The following is a 12,563-nucleotide window of genomic DNA, read 5'->3' as shown; positions in this document are numbered from 1 at the left end:
AATTTAGAGCAATGGGAGGTGGGAGCCATTTTGAAAGCGGGCAAAACTTATGTGACTTGTGCCTGTTCTTCACTCAGGATAATGTTAGTGACCCCGGTGTCACTGGCCTGGTGAGAATGGTCAGGGCCGGCGCTACCATTTAGGCAGCCTAGGCAATCGCCTAGGGGGCAAGGATTATTGAGGGGGCAGCATTTTGCTCTGGGGTGGCAGGCAGCTCCGGTGGAGCTGCCGCAGTCGTGCCTGCAGATGGTCAGCTGCTCCTGCGGCAGCTCCACCAGAGCCGCGGGATCGGCGCGGAGGGCGGCGAAATGGCCATGCGCCTAGGGCGGGAGAAACCCTGGCGCTGGTCCTGAGAATAGCGCAATATGATGATAATGTTCTGAGACTGGTTACTCTTGGGGAGGCAGGCTGCATGGGAACTGCACATCCAGGAGGCAGGCAGGGGAGCACAGGCCCGGGGGATTGTGGGAGACGAGAGATGGGTCAGATGGGTGCTGGGGAGCAAGGGGGCGAGTTGGGTGAGGGGTGGCACTCAGAAACACAAACACAACTAGTGCTGCTGGTTCCCCCCACCACCATGTCACTTCCCTTGCTCAGTACACAGCTTATTGTGTAACTGTGCTGTGCGATTTCTTGGGGCCCTTGCACCACACTCAGCCTATGGCGCAATTGGCCCTGGCTCCTGTAAGCTGCTCCCAAATAGTAACAGGGCTTGGGGGAACCGCTGACCTGCATAGGGAGCTGAAATCCTCACCCAGGGGAAGTCAGAGCCTCGTATGGCACCAAAAGCAGGACATGAGGCTCTGCCTTGGGGCTAGGCACAAGGGGATTGACACTAAACTTGGAATCCCCACTGCCTACCAGGAATTTTTCAGGAAGTGATGTCACAGCACCAGCCAATCAGGGATGGGATTTCCTAGGGCCAGGTAGCATCATGCTGCTATTCAGCATGTGCACACCTGGGCTGGAACTTGCTGGGGTCAGGGGGCAGTGAGCATAGAGCTGATAAGTCCAGGCTAGTCCTACCACCAGAGCCAACGGAGAATCCTTGTTAACAGTATGGAGTATATGACCCATAGTCACCAGCTCTGCTTCCTTCCAGCAGAGGAGAGTGGTGACATAAACCTGGCAGCTCATTCCAATGCACTACTGATGGATGAACCTGCTTCCCACGTCACGAATGAGGAATGGATCCCAGGAGTCCTATGTCCTACCCACTGGGTAACTCCACCAGCCCATGCCACAATGTGGCCTGCTTCTCCTACAGGCAGAACTGTCCTGACACTAGGACTAGCAGACACGCTGAGACCACGGAGAGCGAGTTACGGGGTGTGTGAGGGACAAGGCTGGGATCGAAGGATTCCATCTGGATCAGGACTGCACCCGAAGCACCGTCATGTCTGGGTTTGCTGTTCTGCTGTGTCCCAGTCATAAGGCTGCCAACTGATGGGGAGGAAGTGTGGGCTAGAGCCAAGAGCACTGCGCTGGGACTCGAAGAGCTGGGTTCGAGTTCTGGTTCTGCCAATAGGAAAGTCACGTCTCCTTCTGTGCCTCGCTTTCTCCATCTGTAAAATGGAGACAATGATACCAACCTCCTTTGTGAAGTGCTTTGAGATCTCATGGAAAGCACTGTATGGGCGCTAGGGACTAGCACTGCTTGCACCCAGGTTTCATTTGTTGACTGCACTGGAGTCACTTCTGATTGACACCGATGTGAGTGAGGAGGGAAGCAGGCCTGAGTCCTTGCCCCAGGGTGCTCACTATCCAAGGAGGTGCTCAGAGGACAGGACAGGACCTGGGGAAGGGGTTCCAGGGACAGGGCAGGAGTTGCCTCCTTGGTCTATGTTCGTGCAGCACCCAGCACAGGGGGGTCCTTATCCATTGGCACCTAGCCACTCCAATAATACTCCTAATAAATAACGTACAGAGCCTAACACAGCAGCGTTCTAGTCCATGACTTGAGCTCCAGCACGACTGTGATACAGCTTATAAACAATCAAGACCACACTAGGCCAGTTTGCCATGGGTATACAGATTCTGATCCCAAGAGCCCCAGAGGATCTGATTTCCCATCTCACCCCAACCTTTCCCCCAGGTGATGTCTTGAAATTCCCACCCTTTCTTGGGTCATTTCTCTGCCTGGGCTGGAGAGAACCTCCCTTCCCACACCCACATATCTGCAGTGGTTTTCTCTCCTGCCCTGTTGGGTCACAGCTAAAGGTGGTGCTGGTCTGAACAGCAGCCCCCAGGCACCTGGTCTCCCAGGATCAGCAAAGTCAGGAGAAGCTGCAACAGTCCTTTGCTCTTGGGCCCAGCAGCAGCTTCTCAGAAATGCAGCCTCATTGGCTCCACCTGGGTGTGACACCATCTGTGGTTACACAACAGGGCCCATTGTTGAAATAAGATTCTCTGTTGCGTGATCGGGATCAGAGTTGGAGAGACAGCTCACGGAATGGTCGAATGTAGTTGCGGGACGGGGCCATGGAAATGAACAACATATATGTGAACCACATGGCTGTGGAGAGGTCAGCAGGCAAGAGGATGAAAAGAACCAGTCCCAAACCAGCAGGACATGGAGGTAAAAGCCAACATCAGTCACTAACTCAGACCCATGCAGCATCCAAGCAGTGAGTTCCAATAGCTTGAAGCCTGTCCTGAGAGCACCCCATTCTCAATAACAGCCCTGTGGCCACTACAGCTCATGTGGAAGAGGAGGCAGCTGTCCTCAGACCACCAGGGAGCTGTCCACGGCCACAGCATGGGAACCTCTGGCTTAGGCAGCTCCACAGAGCAGAACTGCAGCCAAACTGGGATCACTAGAAGGATTTGGGGTGGCTGATCTGAGCAAAGACAGGGAACAAAGGGTAGGAATTAATGGTAAATTCTCAGAATAGAGAGGGGTAACTAGTGGTGTTCCCCAAGGGTCAGTCCTAGGACCAATCCTATTCAATTTATTCATAAATGATCTGGAGAAAGGGGTAAACGCTGAGGTGACAAAGTTTGCAGATGATACTAAACTACTCACAAGATAGTTAGAGACTAAAGCCAGACTTGTGAAGAATCTTCAAAAAGAGATCTACAAAACTAAAGATGACTGGGACAACAAATAATGCAAATGACATTTACATGTGGATCAAATGTAAAAGTAATGCACAGCTGACAAAAAAATAACCCCAACATGACATACAATATGAATGGAGGCTAATATTAGCTACAACTAATCAGGAAGGATCTGGAGTCATCGTGGATAGTTCTCTGAAGATGTCCATTGCAGTGTGCAGAGGCGTTCAAAAAAGCAAACAGGAAGTTAGGAATCATTAAAAAGGGGATAGAGAATAAGACTGAGAATATATTATTGCCTTTATATAAATCCACGGGTACGCTTTGCCCCCATCTCTGAATACTGTGTACAGATGTGGTCTCCTCACCTCAAAAAGAAGATACTGCTAGCATTCTAGAAAAGTTCAGAAAAGGGCAACTAAAATGATTAGGGTTTGGAAGCAGGGTCTCCATACAGGAAATTAAAGAGGCTAGAACCTTCTAAGACTTAGAAAAGAGGAGACTAAGGGGGGATATGATAGACGTAGATATAAACATGAGTGAGTGTGAGAAAGTGGATAAGGAAAAGTTATTTACTTGTTCCCATACAAATAGAACTAGTTGGTTCACCAAATGAAATTAATGGCAGCAGGTTTTAAAACAAAATAAAAGGGAAGTCTTCTCACACAGCGCACAGTCAACTTGTGGAACTCCTTGCCTGAGGAGGTTGTGAAGGCTAGGACTATAAACAGGTTTAAAACGAGAACTGGATAAATTCATCGTGGTTAAGTCCATTAATGGCTGTTAGCCAGGATGGGTAAGGAATGGTGTCCCTAGTCTCTGTTCGTCAGAGGATGGAGATGGATGGCAGGAGAGAGATCACTTGATCATTGCCTGTTAGTTTCACTCCCTCTGGGTCACCTGGCATTGGCCACTGACAGAAGACAGATACTGGGCTAGATGGACCTTTGGTCTGACCCAGTACGGCCATTCTTATAAGATTTAATTTCAACCCCTGAGGGGGCTGATCATAGCGCAGTCCGGAAAGGCTGTACTATAGTATCCAGCCCCATAGCTGAGCAGATTGGAACCAGTGTTACAGGGAAGTACAGAGGCCACAGAGGGCAGCGGTTTCTGCCAGTGAAGGGCAGCCATGGCACAGAGACACCCAGCAGCTAGTGACTAGATCAAATCAGGATTTTTTTTTACAGTGTAGAAAAATTTCAGCAAAAACATTGATTTCTTTCATCACATTTTTTCTAATATTTTGGGGTTCTTCAGAAAATAAATATTTCCAATGAACCTAAAACCCCAAAGCATTTTTGATTATTTCCACAACTTTTGGATGAAAATTGAATTTATTTTTTTTTAAAAAAGTAGTCCATTTTGTAATGAACCAAATAAACTTACACACACGTTTATATGGAAAAAATGTTCAATTTTCAACGTTGCTAATGACAGCTCTTAAAGTAGCCAAAGGCTGAGTTTGTTCCTGTTTGAAAACCCTGTCGGTTTTGCAGCAGCGGAGTTTTCTGATGATGAAATGCCTGATTACGAAAATATATCCGTGATGACTGAAGAGAAGAATCCCCAGGCTTCAGCAGAAATGCCTCCCTCATACTCAGGTAAGTCAGAACAACATGGCACTGGCACCCACAGCCCCAGAAGTGGCTGCATTCTAATGCTAGGTGAAGGGTCTCAAAAATGCTTTGTACTGCTTACGCAGAAAGGGATCAGTTGTCCCCTTCTGAAATGCAGCCACTTCTGGTGTGGGATGTAGCAACTGTTTAACAGCTTCACAGTGTCGCTGCATGGAGATCACTCACACAGTGCTGAAATGCCCCCACTTCTGAGGTGGGAGCAAGACAGCTGTTTAGCAACAGTTCAGGATAGGAAGTGAAGAGGAATCCTATATCCAGGTGGAAGGATGAATTACTCCAGTGGACATACGGCCAGGACGCTGGGGTAAGGGGATGTAAGCAGTAAAATGGGATGTCTGTCCATGGGGGTTGGGAGGAGGGAAGGACACCTTAGCCAAGCAACAACCCCCGTGCCTTCTCCATCCCACAGGGCTTGTCTGTACCAGTGGGAAAGTCTGTGCAAAGGGCTTGCTGGGGAGACATCTACCTGGAAAGTTGTGAGGGGCTGGTCCCTGGGCTCAGAGACAGCTGCTGTCAGTTACGCCAGCCCTGCTAGCTGCAGGCAGTACCAACACTGGGGAAACACAGAGTTCTTCCGAAATCAGCTAGGAGAGATGCTGGAATAAAGACCGTTTCCAGCTCTCAGGGATTAACACCCCTTCCTAGAAGCACCAGCCTCTTTGTGGTGGTGGGGGCTGAGGTGGGCCTTAGCTGCTCTTTGCCACATTGCCCTACACCCTGGCCAGGCTGGAAGCCAGAGCAGGGCCATGGTAAGAGCTGCCCAGGGAGCCTGGGCCATGTGGGGAGCCCCGGAGCCTCCACCTGCCCTAGGTGATGCACCCCAAGAAGCAGAGACATGGGCTGGGGGCTGCTTTGTGGCACCCTGCCCACCCGGCCAGGTGGAGGGTCCATGGCTCCCCCCAGCAGCCCAGGCTCTTATCATGGCCTGGCTCTGGCTTCCAGTTTGGCCAGGGGGCAGGGCACTGAGGGGAAGAGGAGGAGCAGGGGGCAGGGCCACAGTTCCCGCACCTGTGGCCTCCTCACACTTCTACACAGGTTCCAGTGCTCCTGTGGGGACCCCCAAATTGGCCGTGCCCTTGGGCACAGGCCCTATGGGTTGACGTGTTAATTCCCCACTGCATACGGCACATCTATTAGCATGTACGGAATATACCTAGAACCTGTTCAAATGTAACAACAGCTGTTTTCCAGCCCCTACAGCTCCCTCCACCCCGCAGCTGGCTAAAGGGAGAACCCGGGAGCAGAAACACATGCTGATGCTGTACCTCCTGATGGCCATTTGCTTTCTCATGTGGATTGTTCTCCTCTCATTAACAGTTGTGAACGGTGAGTCTGCCCCCAGCAAGCTCTGGGCACCAAGGGGGTGGGGGATCACTTGTGAGAGGTTCAGAGAAGACACCAGATTCTATGACGATTCGAGGTCTGGAACACCTGTCTGAGAGTGAGACACCATCTATTTAGCTTATCAGAGAGAAAGTTAAGAGGTCACTAGGGATCTATGAGGAGGAGCTTCCACAGCACAGCCAACTGTAAAGGAGCTACCACAAATTCAATATGCGTCAACAATGTGATGCTGTTGTGAAAAAGGCAAATATCATTCTGGAGTGTTGTATGTGAGACACACAGGAGCTAATTGTTCTGCTACACCCGGCTCTGGGGAAACCTCAGCTGGAGTCCTGTGTCCAATTGTATGTGCTTCACCTTAAGAAAGATGTGAACAAATTGGAGAGTCCAGAAGAAAGCAACATAATTAATCGGGGGGTTAGAAAACCTGCCTCTGAGGAGAGGTTGGAAGAAATGGGCATGTTTAGCCTAGAGGAGAGAAGGCTGGCGGGGCTGGAGGGTGGGGGACACATCTGACGACAGTCTATGGAACTGTAGCAGGTTGTTGCAATGAGGACAGGAATCAGTTGTTCTCCATGTCTCAGCCTTCAAGGAACTGGTGCAGTTTGCAGCAAGGGAGATTTAGGCTAGATATTAGTTAAGGTCTGGAACAGATGACTTAGGGAGTTGTGGAATCCCTCTCATTAGAGGTTTTTAATGTGGACAAACACCTATTGGGATGTTAGGTATATGTGCTCCTGTGAATCAGAGAGTGAAATCTGTGAATCAGTGTAAAAATCAGGGGGAAAGCACGAGACCCCTTGGGACAGGATTCTGGAGCTACAGAGATGAGGTGCAGGTGGCAGTTTTAACACAGATGGTTAGGGTGGAAGGAAAGCCTTCATCCCAGGCGGGGAAAAGCCCCTTCCTCCCATATATAACACAAAGACCCCTCTGCTGAGGGCCTGATCCATGGGAGTCTATCTATTGATATCGTTGGGCTCTGGATTAGGCCTCAAGTCTGCCTGCATGTGATCTCAGCAGTTCAACAGAATGTGAGAGCCTTCCGAGATAGAAACATACAGACTATGGGGTTTCCAGAGACCCCAAGTGAGATCAGGGTCCTCTTGTGCCAGGCTCTGCCCCAAAGTGCTTATGATCTAAATAGGCAGAGGATGGGAAACTGAGGCACAGAAAGGAGAAGTGACTTGCCCAAGGTCACCCAGCAAGTCAGTGGCAGAGACAGGAATAGATCCCAGGTCTCCCAAAGCCAGTGTCCCATCCCCTCAATAGTGCTGCTTTCCCGGCTTTATTGAGGAATAACCTGTTAAACTGTCTGTTCTCCATATTTCTGAAGACATCGCAATTCAAAGTACTTTCCAAAATAATGGCTAAAGATATTAATTAATAATACCAGAAGCAGATATTCAAACAAACATCCACAGATCAGTTATGGCTCTTGTATTAAAATGAAACACGTGTTTCTCTGCACTGGATATGACTGATGTGTTTGTGTTTCTTATGTGGGTTGTGCTAGATAGAGTGTGTCCTTGCTTGGAGGTGCTTGGGTTTTGTGAACCTAATGAGACGTCAGTACATTAATGTCACTTAGTGACTCTTACATGGTATTTTACAGAATTGTTTTCTATTTTGGAATAGATGAGTACATGCACCGTGATGGCTAAATATATGTTCTAATACCGATGGATAGAAAAGGTTGTGTATGTATGTCGATGGGCGGATAGACAGAAGGATGAGTATTTATGCTGATGAGTGAACAGATACAGGAGAATGTATTCCAATGGATGGAGGATGGATGGATGCATAAGAACGGTGATGGATGGATGTGTATGGATGCTGATGGATGGACGTGAATGTATGTTGATAGGTGGATAAATGGAAGGCTGAGTAGGTACATGGATGGATGGATAGAGAAGCATATAAACTGATGGATGGAAAGATCATAGAATCATAACAGATTAGGGTTGGACGAGACCTCAAGAGGTCATCTAGTCTAACCCCCTGCTCAAAGCAGGACCAACCTCAACTAAATCATCCCAGCCAGGGATGTGTATGCATATGGAAGGATGGAATTTGGATGGATGTGTATGTATGCTGAAGGATGGAGGATGTGTTGACGGACGTGTCTATATGCTGATGGATGGAAGTGTATGTATGCCACTGGATGGACGGACGAATAGATGTATGTGGATGCCGATGCGTATATATGCATGCATAGAGAGCCTTCCTACCAGACAATCAACTCCTCTGTGGCAAATGTCCACACTGATCAAGGGAATTGTAAAGCTGCAATCAAAATGACATTTGTTTAACATTTTGTTGTTGTTGCTTTAAGACCAGAAGATGACTGGGGAATTAAAAAGGATAAACACATCCCTTTCCCACAGGATAAAGCAAGGTAGGTTTGGTTCCTGTCTTGACTGCAGAACCAGTATTTCTAGGTCAATAGACAGCACAAGAGGCTGGAGCATCATCCATCTCATACAGCCTGTAAGGAGCAGTTATGGAGTCCAGGGGCTTGCGCATTGATAATAGGGCATCTGAGCCATCGATGGAGTGGGCCCGGGGCACAGATAATGGGCATTCTCCATAACCTCCTGTGGGGGGAAGGGGGGTTCTGTGGGCACAAGGCCAGGAGAGTTATGCCCAGGTAGTCCCAGCATGTGGTGTAGTGGGTAGGGCCAGGGGGGCAGTTTTCCATCAACACTTTTTTCTAACAGAAAATTGGGCTTTTGACTTAAGTCATTTTTGCAGAATGTATCTGCCTCCTGCAACAATTTCTGATTTTTCATTAAAAAAAAAAAGCAAAACACTTTTTTGGCCAAAATTGAATTTGTTGTACATTTTTGGGTAGTTTTCAGCTAGGAATCCTTGCGATTTGAATGACAGTAGTGCCTGGAAGCTCCAGCCATGGACCATGACCTCGTTGTGCTGGGCGCTGTACATTATTAGGCGTATTACGGTAGTGACTCAGACCCCAGGGTTGGCCCAGGACCCCATTAGCTGGTTGCTGTACATTATGCATTAGGTGTATTATAGTAATGTCTGGGAGTCCCACTCATGACCCAGGACCCTGCTGTGCTAGGCACTGTACAAACCGAATACCAAGAGGGTCCCTGACTCAAAGAACTGATACTCTAAGTAGATGGAGGTGATTGGGGGCAGGGCTCATACAGAAATCTCCTTGCTGTGCTGGGATCAGATGCCTCTTCCTTGTGTGTTCAGTGTCTAACGAGGTGAAAGAAGCCCAGGTACAGCTAGAAGAGGCACTGGCAAAACAGAAGGCAGCGGAGGCAGGTAAGAACAGCTAAGGAGGTGTTTCCTGGCTCTCGCCCCTCTCGGCCACTGGGCTGCACCTTGGTAGGGGGATCGAATCAGGGGCAGGTGGGTGCTTCCAGGATGGGGGTTGAGGGTCTCTAGGGCCAGCAGTCTTACCCCCTATCCCATCACCCTACACCTGCAGAACCTGCCCCATCATAGAACATCCTCCCCATGGAAACTGCCTCTCAGGTGCCATTTCCCAGCCACCCAGACTGGACAAGAGTCTGCTCCCCAGCTGGATGCTGAGGGTGGGTGCAGAGCACAGGCAGGCTAGCAGAGAGTGGTGTAGCCCAGGCAGGCAGCAGGAGATGGGGGGGATGTTTCCAGGGGCTCCTAAGGGCTCCACAAACCTGATGCGGGGCTTGGGCAGATGGCAACAATACCAGAGTTTAGTTCAGCCCCAAAAGACTAATCCTTAGCAAGCAGGGAAACTGAGGCACAGGACAATTGAATTGATCCTTCCGGGATCAATGGCAGAGGTGGGAATAGGCCCCAGGCATCCTGCCCCACAGCTCCTTCTCCACTCACTGCCCGGCTGTGCAGGAACATAGTACAATAGTCCTCTGTGAGAAATGGGTGAGATTCGCCATGCTCAGCACTGCTGGCCAAGGTAACTCCGCTTCTCTCAGACCCTAAGCACCCGCCTCTGTACAGGGGTGGGGCCCTTCATCTGCCCCCATCCCTGCTCACCAGCTGCTCAGAGCCTGTCATGGGCCAGGCCCCTCTTGTGGATGAATTCGCTGTGATGGGCCCTTCCCAATTCCCCACACGGAGGGATCTGGGCCAGTCCAAAGGACGGAGGCACTAGGGGGCGAGAGGAGGGGCGATAAGAGGGCTCAGGTGGAGGGGAGCTTGGCTGCCATGGGAGGGGATGGAGAACTGGCCCCCACTCACTGGGCCTGGCTGAGCAGGGATGTTTTTGTCTCATTTCCAGCCTCGACGACCAAGGCTCCAAGCACCTGAGGAGCTCTAAGGGGGAGCAGGCTGCCTGAGCGCTGGACTGGGGACCGTGCGCTGTGGGTCCCCCCTTCTCCACAGCCCACTCAGCCCTTGGCCTCTCTGCCAGATGGTGTTTGTGTGGCTTGCAGGGAGCTAAACTGAGACCCTCCTGTGCATTCCCACCGAGCAGCCACTGGGTGGGTAACAACCCTTTGCTGCAACAAGCCCACATTAGCTTTGAAGTACTCACCTGCAGCAGAAACGTAAGGCTCCAGTCCTCTCTCTTGGCATCACTGTCCAACAGAGACACAAAGAACCACCCACGTTCCGATCTGAGGTGTGAATCTAGCGTGGCTTCACTCGGGATCTACCCTGGGCTGGTTGAGCAGGCATGCAGCTATCACCAGCATGCGCATGGAACAAACTGACGCTCTCAGACAGGTTGGACAGACGGAGCAAGTAGAATTAGCCCCCTGTATATTTTTCTAACACCCGGGGGTGGGATTTTCAAGTGCCTACAGGTAACATTTTCAAAAGCACTTAAGTGACTTAAGAGTAAAGCCGTGTGAATAGCGGGTTTCTCCGTTCGCTGCCAATCCCAAAAACCAGGGGGGGCAGGGAATAGTTTCAGGTTGAACCCAAAATGAATTTTTCCAGATTCGTAGGTAATGGAAAAAGTTTTTATAAAAGTGTGTTGGGCTCAATTGAAAAATACTTTTTTTGAAAATTTCAGTGAATTGAAAAGTAAAAAAAAACATTTCATTTTGTTTGTTTTTATTTCAAGCATTTTTTTTTAATATTTTTGATTTTTTTCAAATTAAATTAGAGAGACTTTCAAAGCAAAAACTAGTTTGGAACCAAAATGTCAAATTCTTTCCATTTCTTTTGGAGGCTTTTTTTCCCAACTGAAACAATTCAGAGAAATCAACATGAATTTGAGGAATGTTTCTGTGGTGCCAAATCCACATTTTTCTCTGAAAAACAATTTTGAATGAAAAATTTCCTCCAGCTCTTCTTAGGAACCCAAGTCTCTGAAAATCAGCAAGTCCCCCTGACTTTCCAAGAGGCTTGGACTCCTAAGGGCCAGATTCTCAGAGGCTCCTAACTCCCAGGGATTCCAATGGGAGTGAGGTACCTAATCCCCTTTGAGGATCTGGGCCCGTAGCTCATGCTCGTGTTCCCATGCCAGCGCTCAGTCAACAAGAGCTCCCTGCTAGCCCAGCTGCTTCCAGGCCTCACCGTGCATTTCATCCCCCATCCGGGACTCTCATCTATTGCACGTCTGCTTTGCTGCATCTCTAAGGAGGTAATGGGAATCCTCAGCAGTGTGGCTGATGAGATCTGCTCCCTTTATAACCTCTCTTCACCAACCCATTTAACCGCTGGCCAACCAGCCATTGGGGAAAAAATCCTCATTAAAGAGAAAAGATTTTCCTTGGGAAATGTGGCTCATTTCATTCCTTGGTGGCTCATACATTTACTTAGATTGGATGATGACTTGGGAAGGGTCCCTAGACTAGAGGGAAAGCATAGAGCACCTGAACTACAATTCCAAGGAGACATCGTGGTACCTAATGCAGAGTCTACTCCCCAAATTCCCAGTCTGTCTCCACTCCATTCCCCACATCCTGTCCTGGACAGGGCAGCAGAGGAAGGTCGAACCACTCCCCTAGCTCTGCACAGTTTGTCTCTTGGATCTGGGCTTCACTAGTTGGGCCCATCTCTGGTGGGAACTTTTTCAACATTTCCTGGAGTCTCCCTGTTCCTGGTAGCGCCTCCAGACCCCCAACACAACTCCACCTTCCTAACACCCACTGGAAACAGTTATCAATGGCCCATGACTTCAGCCAGGCTAGATGCAATGGCAATAAAAAAGCCACATATTTCCTAGCAAAAGTCTTGCCTCCTTAACAATCACCAGCCCCAAACCTTGAAAAATTATGAGTCCTGCCCCTGCAAAATCAGGAGATTGGCTGAAAAGTCATGACAAAAAAAACAAAACACATGTGCATTGGATTCTGTTTCTTTACTTTCTGGATTCTGAGCCTTGCCGGGTCACATCTTCCAGCTTTTCTGTGCAAGGGCAGAAACAAGCTTTTTAAAAAATAGAAGAAAGTCAGGATTGTCCTGTAATCCCATGATTCCTGGAGCTGGTACTTTAATATCAAACAGCACGAGACTTGTGACAAAACTGTAACACTGGGAGTGCTTTGGATCCAGAATTGTGGCTTGGGCCCAACTCCAGTGGAAACACGTCCT

This window comes from Chelonoidis abingdonii, chromosome 26 (assembly GCF_003597395.2).
Source record: "Chelonoidis abingdonii isolate Lonesome George chromosome 26, CheloAbing_2.0, whole genome shotgun sequence".
NCBI classification, from domain to species: Eukaryota; Metazoa; Chordata; order Testudines; family Testudinidae; genus Chelonoidis; species Chelonoidis abingdonii.
The sequence above is the reverse complement of the archived record's forward strand: the minus strand, read 5'-3'. Positions refer to the sequence as shown.